This window comes from Tupaia chinensis, unplaced genomic scaffold (assembly GCF_000334495.1).
Source record: "Tupaia chinensis unplaced genomic scaffold, TupChi_1.0 Scaffold000576_1, whole genome shotgun sequence".
Classification (NCBI taxonomy): domain Eukaryota; kingdom Metazoa; phylum Chordata; class Mammalia; order Scandentia; family Tupaiidae; genus Tupaia; species Tupaia belangeri.
In genome coordinates, this window is record NW_006160090.1 from 16,770 (window position 1) to 30,639 (window position 13,870).

General features: G+C 40.6%; 1 pseudogene; it reads left to right on the forward strand.

Moving 5' to 3' along the window:
- The first annotated feature begins 5,875 nt into the window (after positions 1–5,875).
- Positions 5,876–6,308, forward strand: LOC106735932 (40S ribosomal protein S12 pseudogene; annotated as a pseudogene).
- The last annotated feature ends 7,562 nt before the right edge of the window (positions 6,309–13,870 follow it).

Genomic DNA, 13,870 nt, shown 5'->3' on the forward strand with positions numbered 1-13,870 from the left:
GATTTGCCAACTTTCCTGCCCACCTGTGGCTATCCAGTAATAAAACCTGCAGTTACAGGACTTTCCTCACCTGTAAGGTTGGATGAGGGGAGGAAAATAAAGGGGTAAGGGAGATCTGGGTGGACAGAAATTTGGAGCAGGTGACATCCTGGATAATACTTCCTTCTGGGACAAGTACCGCCTTATCTAGCTGTCCTCATTCATTACAGCATTTTTTAGTATGCATTTGGAGACAGGTCACAGTTGTTAAACGTTGCTGTACATTACCTTTTTTGTTCCACCCCATCGCAGTTTTATGCTAAATGAATTCAAGGTGAACAATTGGAGACCGAGTAACCTGTTGGGAGTATTTTTACCTGAAGAAAGTGTTTAGAAAGTTTTGTTTGTTCCTTTCATACATACACACACACCCAATAACACAGGGTTGTTTCTCCCCGCCCTCCTTAATTCTTTCTTTTAGTAAAGAATTATCTTATTTAACTTTATTTATTTAATTTGACGAGAGGGGTAGGGGAGAGAGAGAAAGCCACCAGGTCCAGGACTTGAACCGCGGTTGGCAATGTGGGAGTCCAACACTCTTAATCACCATGCCACCTGCTGGCCTCTGTCCTCCTAAATTCTTACCACTAAAAGACCAGGGGTCAGGAAAAGCAACCACTTTAGTTATGCAACTGTGTGTGGTTTTTGTGGCCTTGTGGCTTTTGGTAAACATCATTTGTTCCTTTGCTTTCTTTTATTTAGTTCCTTCAGTATTAAAATGTGCCAAGTGTTTCCTGTAAAGAATGTGCAGGGTTGGAAGAGAAAGGGAAACTGTCCTTGAAGTGGTCTAGTAAAATGATTATTTTCTTAAATCTCAAAAGTTAATACTCCGTGTTGAGTTCGAAGAGTCCACATTTTTCAGGGGAAAAGATAGGTTTAAATTATAATGATTTTGTCAAGAAAATATCAATTGTTAACCTTCTCCCTGTATGTGAAATCTTCCATTAAAAGTCTACCCAGCGGAGTGAGTATATTAGCAAACCGAGGTTCTTCTTTTTAGAGGCCCTCTGGAATAGCCTAGTTTATTTAAGTTCCTTAAAATAACTTTGAGAAGCCTTGAAAATAATGGTATCTGACCCAGCAGGTGGCGTGGAGATTAAAGTGACTAGATCTCACGTGGCCAACTGAGTGGTTCAAATCCCAAACCTGGCAGCTTGCAAACAGCCAGGTGTGTGGGCTTGCCATCTGCAAAATCATGAGAATGGAGGAGAAGGGACTGTGGTGTGGCCATGCCTTCCTGGGGACTGATACTTCTCTCTCTCTGTCAAACATGTGTGCTCTTTAGCAAAAACTAAAAGATTTAAAAAAAAGTATCAAGACTATTTCAAGGTTTTAAGATTGATGCATTCAGATATCTTTGTGGCTTGATGATTTACTTATTCTATTATTCAATTATGATACTATTAGTAAGAATAATTCAATGTTGCTTAATATTCACAATATGGGTATCTCTTGTTAATAATTCTGTGAGCACATCGTAAAGAACATCTTCCTCTAGCCCTGTTCAGTATGTGTGGTTTATTTTTTCCCAATTGTTAAATTTGTTAGATTCAGTTCTGCTTTAGGCTGAATTGGAGGTCCAGTGAGATGACAAGTACTTGGACCAAAAGTACTTCTCTGTGCTCTGCTTCATAGACCTAGATCAGCTTGGAAATCTTGGCAAGGCTCCCAATTAATTTGGAGATCCCAGCAAGTCTCTCAACTTGCTTGTGCTATTTTTATCCTCAAAATAAGGGTATTGTCTTTGATCCAAAAGGACATTTGGGTCCTTTTGAATTCTTTTAAAAGAAATGCAAATCCTCATTTCTAGAGGTAGAAATTATATTGATTTACAACCAATACACTCATTCTTTGTGTCCTTCAAAACATTTTTTGAGGGACCAGCTATGTTGCTATACTCCTATGTAGTCGACTGTGGTTCGAGTCACGGACCTGGTGGCTTAAAATTCATGCCTGGCGTGTGTGCATACGTGCCCAGGATCCTGAGAGGAGAATGGAGGAGAAGGGATTACGACATGGCCATTCCCCCTGGGGAGTGATTTCTCCTTTTCTGTCTCTCTTGGTCTGGCGAGCGCGCACGCCCTATAGCAAAAACCGCTCTCTCAAAAAAAAAAAAGGTTTTTGAATCTTTGTTGTATGTAAACTTCCTTGCTACCAGAATGCAAAGAATGGACAGGTTCTGAAGGCCCTATAAGCATTCCCAGTATTGGTCAGATAACAGATAGGAATAATTAGGGTAGAACGGTAAGTGTCCTGATAAAGGTAGAAAAGGGAAGGCTGAAAGTTGAGGAATGCAAAACACCATCCAGGGAGGCTCTAAGAAGTTAGAATTTACTTCAAGTTTTAAATTTTCCAGGTGGGAATTCTGAAAAAGAACATCACAGGCTGATGTGAAGACTTGAGTGAAGGTACGATAAAGTAAGAGGACATGACAAACACAAACGGTGGCAAGCTATCCCTCTTTTTCCTTTTTCCATCCTTTACTGGCTATGGGACCTTGGAAAATCGTTTTACCTCTGAGCTTTCCTTTCCTCAAATGGAAAATGGGGATCTTTTTATTATTTTATATTATTAGGTAATGATTTAATCTCTAAGGGCGTGTATCTCACAGCATTGTTGGAAGACTTAGTTGTGAATACAACACTAGCCTGCTCTGGTACCCCATGGCACTTGGCAAATGTAGTGCTCTCTACTTTACCCCTCCTCTTTTTTTTTTTTTTTTTTTTTTAATGAGAGGTGTTTGTGAGAGGTTTTTGCTATAGGGTGTGCGTGCTTGCCAGGAAGACAGAGAGAGACAGAAAGCGAAAAATCACCCCCCAGGGGGGATGGCCACACCACAATCCCTTCTCTCCATTCTCCCCTCTGGACCTTGGGCACGCACGCACATGCACCCGGTGTGAATTTAAGCCACAGGGTCCGGGACTCGAACTGTGGTCGATACATGGGAGTCTAGCAACATAGCCATTATGCCAACTGCTGGTCCCTACCCCTCCTCTTGACCAAAGGCAGGAACACCACTAAAGACAGCCTTGAGTAGAGTTAGGATTATTCTAAGAAGTAGACCAAGAGATGTTTTAACTGTTCTGATTGTTTAGATTGAAATATGAGATTATCCAGACTTTGTGATAGTATCTCTGAGCATTTTATACCCTGCTTTACGCTTTAAAAATTGGTTTGGGACCGGTTCTGTGGGCTCGTGATTAATGAAAGCTGAATTCCAGGTGAGCAGTTGCAGTTGGAATCTTTACCCCAGCTGCTTGAAAAATATGCCAAGTGCACATAAGTATGTATGTGTGCCCCAAATCACAAAGGATGGAGAAATGGAGAAGGAACTGCAGTGTGACCAGACCCCATTGCGGGTTCCTCCCTTCCTCTCTGTCTCTGGTGAGCACATGTCCTCTGGCAAATTAAGAAACATGTATATTATATATATATGTATGTGTGTGTACACACACACATACATATATATATAAAACATATAAAGTATACTATATATAATAAGTGTACTATATATAATAAGTATACTATATATAATATATATATAAAACATATAAAGTATACTATATATAATAAGTGTAAATGTTATGTATAATATTGGGTCATCAGGAAAGTCATGATGCATTTTTGCATAGAAGAACAAGAAAAATACATCATGACTTTTCCGATGACCCAATATATAATACATATATATATTCTTTATATCTTATATAAAAAAAATTGGTTTGTTCTTTTGGAGCACCAAAAGAAAACCAAACATTTTGGAAAGAATTTGTTATAGACTTTTACCCTTTTGTAATTTTTTTTTAGGTTTGATTTGGGATCGGTGGCAAAGTCAGAGGTGGCAAGGATGAAAATACCTGAGTCAGGACTTGGGGTTTAATAAAATCAGCATAATTTATTCTGTGGTCTCTGGTGAGGTCCCTAGGTTTAATAAAACCAGCATAATTTATTCTGTGGTCTCCAGTGAGGTCCCTAGGCCTGGTCAGAGACCAAGGGAGTCACACCCAGGGTGGGTGCTGCTCATTCTTAAGGGGCTGTTGTCCAGTAGGTGGTCACCACGGGTCCTTGTCTGGCCAGTGAAGTTTCGCTGTTTCTGTTCAACTTTGGCAGGGGCGCCAAATGCTGAAGGGCGGGTTGGCGATAGAGGGCCAGATGCAGAAAACAGGAAAGTTCCTGCGGGAAAATTTCTGCCATGTTTCTTTTCCCTTCCCCCAGACCTTACATTTTTCTTCAGTATTGTTAGATTTTAAATAGTTTTTCTTTGGTATTGTTAGCATTTCAGCAACTTTTCTTTGGCATTGTTAGCTTTTGAGCAGTTTTTCTTTGATATTGTTAACTTTTCAGATTTGGAAGAAGTTGCCTCAAAATTCCAGCTTGCTCATGCATGAGTTATCCATTTTGAAAACATTGTACTAATTTGCTGAACAATTGAATGCCTAGAGTTTTTTCTCTTTTAGGCTCTTTTTGCCACATGGATTTCAAAGAAAAGACCATAGGATATTTTGGTGCACTGCCCCAAAAGAATGGAAAAAGTCTTTGTGACATGGAGACAGCAGTAGTCAACAAAATAATTTAATTATTGATGTTTTTGTCACTGTAGAGGAAGATCGTGGGGTAGCGGACCAGGCCAGGCCTATTGGCCATGGAAGGACCAGATGAAGCCATGCACTGGGATTCTCACTAGGCCATGAAGACCTGGCCTTTGTAAGATCTCTTTGAAGGAATTATTCTTTTTGGTCACTCACTCATTCATTCAGTAAATTTTTCATTAATTTCTTTAACTAATCTTAATATTTCATTACTTGAGCTATACACAGAGGATGCTAAGCTTGATTCAAGTTCCTTAGCCTTAAGGGTGAATAACTATTTCTTTGGATAGCTAGTTTAAATTCAGATTCTTGGACCCTGTCCCTTGGAGATTCTGGTTCTAATTCATCATATATAGCACAGAGCCGAGGAAATCTGCATTTTAATATTAACCCTCCCTCCTCCTCCAGTAATTCTGATGTTGATAGACACTTCATTCTTTTTTTTAACCATTGTTTGTCCAACATTAGCATACACATTTACAGAGACTCTTTGGAAGAGTGTGTAATCCTTGTCTAGGTAGAGATTTGGTTTATCATTACTGATCAAGTATGGAAACAAATCCAAACTGTAGTCTACTTCCTGCTTTTAACCAAATCAACATTCCTTTTTATTTTTTTTTCCTTCCATCTGTAAAATGGAGATTTGGGCTAGGTTTCTATAATGTCTATAAGATTTGGGCTAGGCTTCTATAATTTCTGTAAGTTCCCTAATTTTTTTTTTTTTTTGAGAGGTTTTTGCTATAGGGCGCATGCGCTTGCCAGACAGAGACAGACAGAAAGCGAGAAATCACCCCCCGGGGGAATGGCCACGTCACAATCCCTTCTCCTCCATTTTCCTCGCAGGATCTTGGGCACACACGTACACATGCCCGGCGTGAGTTTTAAGCCACCGGGTTTGGGACGTGAACCGCGGTCGACTACATGGGAGTCCAGCGACATGGCCATTACACTAACTGGTGGTCCCTAAGTTTCCTAACTTGATGCTTCTCTATTTTAGGTATAAATCCAGCTTAAGCTAAGAGCATGTTTTGAGCACTTAACAGATTAAGGTCCCTTTTTCAAGAAATTTTTTTCTTCCTTTTTTTTAAATTAGTTTATTTATTTCATTTGATTTGAGGAGAAAGGGACAGTGAAAGAGAGAAAGCACTCTAAAAAAAAAAAAAAAAAACCCCTTTTCCCCTGCCTCCCCCTATTTGTGCCGAGGCTCAGGTGCATTCAAGATTCGGCTCCACCCCTAATCCACTGCCATGGCCGAGGAAGGCATGGCTGCTGGAGGTATAATGGACATTAATACTGCTTTACAAGAGGTGTTGAAGACCGCCCTCATCCATGATGGCCTAGCAAGTGGAATTTGCGAAGCCGCCAAAGCCTAAGACAAGCTCCAAGCCCACCTGTGTGTGCTTGCATCCAACTGTGATGAACTTATGTATGTCAAGTTGGTGGAGGCCCTTTGTGCCAAACACCAAATCAACCTGATTAAGGTTGATGACAACAAGAAACTAGGAGAATGGGTAGGCCTCTATAAAATTGACAGAGAGGGAAAACCCCATAAAGTGGTTGGTTGCAGCTGTGTAGTAGTTAAGGACTAAGACAAGGAATCTCAGGCCAAGGATGTCATTGAAGAGTACTTCAAATGTAAGAAATGAAGAGATAATAAAAATTGGCTTGTGAAAAAAAAAATAGAGAAAACAAGCCACCAGGTCCGGGACTCAAACCATGGTCAGCCATGTGGGAGTCCAGCACCCCTAACTACGATGCCACCTGCCAGCCTAGAAGTTTTTTGTTTGTTTGTTTGTTTTCCTATAGGGAACATGCACTCACTGGAGAGACAGAGAGAGACAGAAAGTGAAAAATCACCCCCCAAGGGTGAAGGACATGCTGCCCTCTCGGGATCTTGAGCACACACACACATGCTCCCAGCATGAGTTTTAAGCCACTGGGTCTGGGACTCGAACCACAGTTGACTACATGGGAGTCCAGTGACATAACCATTATGTCATCTGCTGGTCCTTTTTAGGAAGATCTTTTCCCCTGGAATGCATACACTCACCAGAGAGACAGAGAGACAGAAAGTGAGAAAACCATCCGCAGGGGAGATGGCCATGCTGAAATCTCTTCTCCATTCTCCTGTTGGAATTTTGGGCATGCACGCACCTGTGCCTGGTGTGAGTTTTAAGCCACTATGTCGGGAACTCAACTGTGGTTGACCACATAGCAGTCTAGTGACATAACCGTTACGCCATCTACTGGTCCCACTCTTCCCTTCTTTATTATCATCTTAAGTTCAGAAGTGTAATGGACTTAGAGGCTAAGAAGGTTTTGTTTACAGAGACCTGGTTACAGACTAGGTTTACTTTTTTGTTTTTTAACTGTGAATGTAAACTACCAACTGATGTTTCAGTAATTGCTTTGCCCTTTGAGGAGCCATCCTTGATCAGTCCAAGGCAGGGTTAAATACAGCCTTCCTTTGCTGTATTCTTCGTCCACCTTGTGGGAACCAGGCGTTAGCCCTTCTTACTCTGTGTAACAAGATTCCATCTCCTGTCAGCATCATGGGGCAGAATCTGGGCCCCCTATCTTAGTCTCAAGTGGAGAGCAGTGTTAGGGGCACATTAGCTGCATCATTTTTACTAAGTGACTTCATGCTTTCTAAACCACTGTTTTTTTGTTTTTTTTTGAGAGGTTTTTTGCTATAGAGCACATGCACTCGCCAGACAGACAGAGAGAGACAGAGAGACAGAAAGCGAGAAATCACCCCCAGGGGGGATGGCCACGCCACAATCCCTTCTCCTCCATTCTCCTCTCGGGATGTTGGGCACGCACGCACATGCACCCAGCGTGAGTTTTAAGCCACCGGGTTCGGGAGCAAACTGTGGTCGACTACATGGGAGTCCAGCAACAGCCATTACGCTAACTGCTGGTCCCTCCAAACCACTGTTAAAACAGAATTCCCATATAGTCTGTAATGTACTTATATTTTTTCCTCTTTTTTAATTTAATTTTTCATTTCATGTTATTTCTTTTTCTGATAGAGAGTATAGGCATACCCATCTGTACTAGAGAGAGAGAAACAACCTTGACAAGGAAGGTCTCATCCTACTGCAGTCCCCATGCCTCATTCCCACTGTCCAGCTCCTCCAGACCTGAAAGTCCACATGCACTCCCTATGAGATTTCAGGGTGACTGGGGATCCAAACCAGCAGTCAGTCACATGGCTTCCAGTAATGCAGTCCAGTATGCTATAGACCATGCCACCAGGGTAGGCATCCTTTTTTAAAAATTTTATTTAACTTTATTTATTTATTTTAATTTGACTAGAGAGGGAGAAAGATGAAAAAGAGAGAGACTGAGAAAGTGAGAAAGCAAGCTGCCAGGTCCAGGACTTGGACCATGGTTGGCCATGTGGGAGTCCAGCTCCCTTAAGCACCACTCCTCCTGCCAGCCCCATCATCCCTTTTTAAATGTGAGAAACTCTGTGTTTTTTCAATATGCCTCTTCTGCTAAACACATTGAATGATATCTTATTGAAATTGTTATTGTTATTAATTTGTAACTTGCCAGCAGGTTTGTGAGCTTACTGGAGAGAGAGAATGAGAAAGCATCCACCATGGGGAACAGTCATGATATAATCCCTTCACCTCTATTTCTCCCTCCTTCTTGGGATTTTGGGCACACATGCACATATACCATTTTTCCATAGGGCGGGTGCCACCACACCCACATATACCATTTTTCAAGCTACCAGGTCAGGGACTAGAACAGCATGTTTTGCATGCCTTAACCACCATGCTGTGGACCATGACACCAGCTGGCCTTCAATTATTATTATTATTTAAAAATTAGGAATGAAAATAATTTTTAATAGCTTATATATTTATTAGTTAAGGGAAACAATGACTGTGATTCCTAGTATTCCTTCATACCACACAGGCACACAAATAATTATTTATTTTTTTGAGCCACTGGGAGATAAGCATTTGAAGCATCTCCTTTATGTGCATTTTGATTTCCTATGGAACCACACAAAAAAATACCAACAGAAAGAGCTTCATTTTTTTTTTCTAGTGAGATCACAGAGATAAACCAACTTAGAGCATCTTTCTTGAATAGCTAATATCTGTCGCCTGGAGAAGGAGAAAATTATTTTCTGCCCTCCATGTTGATGTGTATGGAACATGTGTTCTGAGTAGCTGCTATTTTCATTGCCTCTTTTTCCAGTTGAGGTGCAACATAAACTATTTTAATTAATATTGTGTCACCAAAAGGGATTGAAATAGCCAATTGAATTCTGCCAAGATAGAGTCTTTTGATGAAAACATATCTTTATTGATTGTGGACAAAGAAAATCATTCTTAAAATGAAATCCAGAGAAAAATCATATCCCTCAGAGAAAATTTCTGAGTGGCAGGCTGAGATTAACATCATAAAATTGAATTTGTGCTGCAAGCCTTTGATGTGAGAAAGCAAGCTGCCAGGTCCAGGACTTGGACCATGGTTGGCCATGTGGGAGTCCAGCTCCCTTAAGCACCACTCCTCCTGCCAGCCCCATCATCCCTTTTTAAATGTGAGAAACTCTGTGTTTTTTCAATATGCCTCTTCTGCTAAACACATTGAATGATATCTTATTGAAATTGTTATTGTTATTAATTTGTAACTTGCCAGCAGGTTTGTGAGCTTACTGGAGAGAGAGAATGAGAAAGCATCCACCATGGGGAACAGTCATGATATAATCCCTTCACCTCTATTTCTCCCTCCTTCTTGGGATTTTGGGCACACATGCACATATACCATTTTTCCATAGGGCGGGTGCCACCACACCCACATATACCATTTTTCAAGCTACCAGGTCAGGGACTAGAACAGCATGTTTTGCATGCCTTAACCACCATGCTGTGGACCATGACACCAGCTGGCCTTCAATTATTATTATTATTTAAAAATTAGGAATGAAAATAATTTTTAATAGCTTATATATTTATTAGTTAAGGGAAACAATGACTGTGATTCCTAGTATTCCTTCATACCACACAGGCACACAAATAATTATTTATTTTTTTGAGCCACTGGGAGATAAGCATTTGAAGCATCTCCTTTATGTGCATTTTGATTTCCTATGGAACCACACAAAAAAATACCAACAGAAAGAGCTTCATTTTTTTTTTCTAGTGAGATCACAGAGATAAACCAACTTAGAGCATCTTTCTTGAATAGCTAATATCTGTCGCCTGGAGAAGGAGAAAATTATTTTCTGCCCTCCATGTTGATGTGTATGGAACATGTGTTCTGAGTAGCTGCTATTTTCATTGCCTCTTTTTCCAGTTGAGGTGCAACATAAACTATTTTAATTAATATTGTGTCACCAAAAGGGATTGAAATAGCCAATTGAATTCTGCCAAGATAGAGTCTTTTGATGAAAACATATCTTTATTGATTGTGGACAAAGAAAATCATTCTTAAAATGAAATCCAGAGAAAAATCATATCCCTCAGAGAAAATTTCTGAGTGGCAGGCTGAGATTAACATCATAAAATTGAATTTGTGCTGCAAGCCTTTGATGTAATCAGCAGCTGGGAGATGGTGTTGCCCTTGCTGTGCTCTCTCTGATTGTGGTGAATTATTGTGTGGAATGAAATAAGTGTTTCTTGTGTCCCTCCTCCAAGAAATACAAACAAGGTATTACTAGGTAGTTTCTTGCTAGTTAAAATGGGGTGGATCGATTCTAGGCTTCGCAGGCCCCATACACCCATGAACTATAGGAGTGGGGCAATTATTTTTACCCTAGGGGCAGAATTTCTTGCTATCACTGGACAGTGACTTCTTTGGTTAATATAGAGCCTGCATAAGCAGGGGAAAGAGGACTCTTCCTTGCCAGGCACTTTTTTCAGAATAAGCAGAGGTCAAGATGTATGGCATTTTGTCTGATTTCTGTTGTCCTGTAGGTCCAGTGAAGCCTTTCCTAGTTCTCCTCCACTGTCTTATACCGTGGACCACACTGAAATCATCTCTGGGGAAATCTCACTCTGTCTTGTTCCAGGACCACCATTATTACAATGAACTTTTACTGCATTTGTCTTAAGTTCTGATGCTTGGAAAACATTCTTGCCTGTACACGCACTTCCACACATATAATGATTAGGTTTTGTAAATAGGTAAAGAAAATCTCCTTATAGATTCATCTTCAGACTAGGGTGATTTGGCACCATAACCACCACTGTGGTCAAACCTGCCTTGTGTTTGTTTTGTTGTGTTTCATTATCTTTAAATAGGTGGAGTGAGTTGTCTCCTTGGAATTGTAAACAGGTGATGGTGTCACTGTTAGGTATTCTCACTCTCTGGCCTTTGAGTCATGGGCTGGGCCTAGAGGTCAGATAGATGTAGGATTATAATTCCAGCCAAGGGGTTTTGATTTACCAAGCCTCCTTTTTTTGACACTAGTGGTGAGTGTAGATGAAATGAGAAAATGCATGGGAAGGCCTCTAGCACAATGTCTACAGCACAGCTGGGCTTCAGTTAACACCTGTTGAATTTATAACACTGTGCGTTTAACCTGGGAGAAAGAAGGAAGGACAGTGGAGGCAGCCTGTGGGCATGTGTTTGGATTAAAGGAAGGCAGGAGTCAAAACCAGGGGAAATTCCGATGAATAAATAGGCAAGGCGGGGAATATAAAAAGGAGATGGAATTTGTCTTGGCTCCTGAGAGAAACCCCACAAAGAATGCTTGCAAGTGGCTTACCTGCTGTGTTCTGAATTAGTGCTAGAATGGGCAGAAGTCCAGAAAATAACTTTTTAAAAAATTGATTATTACAGTAAAGTTCGCTTTCTTTGGATCAAGGCCCTCAAGTTTCATACTTCCTCTGCCACTCTGAAACCACCATGAGGCTCCTCATTCATAATCCCTGGTGTAAATCAGTTTTGACCTAGTTTTGCTTTGAACCGAGAGTGCAAAAGTGGGTTTAAAGACGTCCCTGTATGCCTGGTTTGTGGCAGTCAGAAAACACTAGCATCATGGACATTAGGGAGGCTTTTCCAAACCAGTCTTGTCAGTGTGGACCCATACTGCTTGTGGAATGAATGCCTGTTACCTGCTTCTTCTGGGAGAAAAGGATTGTCATGCTGGTGGAGGATGGCTTCTCAACATCATCTTGTGCTGAAGTTGAGAGAAGGGATGTAGATGTTAGGGTTTAGAAAGGAATTAACTGACTCTTGGGAAAACGTGGAATTTTTCTATGAGATGTCAAGGTGTAAGGGACGAACCTTTGACGGTTATGGGAGTGCAGCTCTCTTTGCTGTTGTACCTTGGGATTGTATGCCGGCCTACTTTCTTTGGTCATTTATAGCCTTAGAACTGGTCTTTAGCAGGACCACCAGGTGGTGTGGTGGTTAAAGAGCTAGACACGACCATATGGGTGACCATGGTTTGAGTCCTGGACCTGGTGACTTGCTTTCCCACTCTTTCTCTGTGTCTCTCTCTGGTCAAATTAAAATAAATGAATAAGTAAATAAAATTTAAAAAAAAATTAGCTTTAGGGACCAGCAGTTAGCATAATGGCTATGTTGCTGAACTCCCATGTAGTTGACCATGGTTCCAGTCCTGGACGCAGAGGCTTAAACTCACGCAGGGTGCATGTGTGTGTGTGCCCAAGATCCTGAGAGGAGAATGGAGAAGAAGGGATTACGGTGTGGCCATCCCCTCTGGGGGATGATTTCTCGCTTTCTGTCTCTGTCTCTCTCTGGCAAGCACATGCGCCCTGTAGCAAAAAAAAAAAAAAAAAAAAAAATTAGCTTTACAAAAAAGAACTGGTCTTGTAGCTTGTGAATTTCAAGAGGGCTGGAACCTATGCTTTTTTCATCTTTCACTTAGTAGGACCTTAATAGATACCTGTTGAATGAATAGATGAATATATTCTTTTTTCAGTAAACCTATAGTGAGGATGGAAAGGCGGAATACACAAAATAAATAGGAAAGCAAATTTTATATGTGACCAGCCGTGTGATTGAGACTAAAATTTAGTTAGACTAAAAGTTAGACTAAAAATATAGTTTCAAGAATTGATATACATGTCATTGCGATCTTTGTTTTGACTAGAAACAAAATCTGTTGGATGATGTTTTCTACGATTGTATAACAAAATACCTCTTAATGGCTTAAAACTATAAAAATGTGTCGTTTCACAGTTCTGGAGGCTAGAAGTCTGAAACCAAGGTTTCGGCAGGGTTTGTTCCTTCTGAAGGTTCTGAGGACAAATCTTTTCATGCCTTTCCCCTTTCTTCTGGTGGCTTGCTGGTAGTGGTTGGTGTCACCTGACTTGTAGAAGTATCATCCTGTTATCTTGTCTTCATTTTTACATTGCCCTTTCCCTGTATGAATCTATCTCCAGATTTTCCCATTTTACATGGACAGCAGCCATACTGGATTAGCAGCCCACTCCAACCCTATATGATCCCATGATCACTTAACTAATTGTATCTGCAAATGTAAACAAAACAAAACAAAAAACCTTTTTAAAGCCTAAAACATTCAGATTTTAGACAAAGAATTGTACTTTTATGAAGTGGTTCATTGATTGACTGTAAATGAAAGGGAAGGTTCCACCCAGAAAGCACTGAATTTCTCCTATCTCTCTTACCACCCTAATGCTCATCTCTGACATTGATTGTAAATGGAACACACTTGGTCTTTACTTGGCTGTATTAACTCTGCTGCCAACAGCTTCATGATCTAGATGGTAGCATTTGAAGGTAATAGTGAAAGTCTTTAACAAACAAGGCTATGATGGGAGACCTGTAAACTGTGATGAAACTCACCTATGTAGTGATGGGCCCTTTTATTTCAGGCATGTTCTAGATCTTGAGTGTTTAGAGTTCAGAGAGTAATTTGCGTATCTGTTTAAATTCCTCCCTATTCTCTGGGTTCTTTTAACATCAACTTTACCTGCCTAGGTATTTCCTACCTTCAATGTTACCTTCTAGAATATACTCAGTAGCAGTTCATCACCCAATATTAACATTTGGGGAGAGTCTAGTTTGTCATCAGTTACGGGTTTATTCTAAAATAGTCATACTCCATTGGGTAGGTCAGACAGAATTTTCTGTTACTCAAACACAGCTTGGGCAGCCTTTGCCCTGGTGTAAACTATTTTTAACCTTTCCTGAGGAGTGATATGATTACAATCTGTGGATGAAATAAATTTTTTTTCTTTGAGAGCATCTGCAAACAGAATTTGAGGAACTGGGTTCCTGCT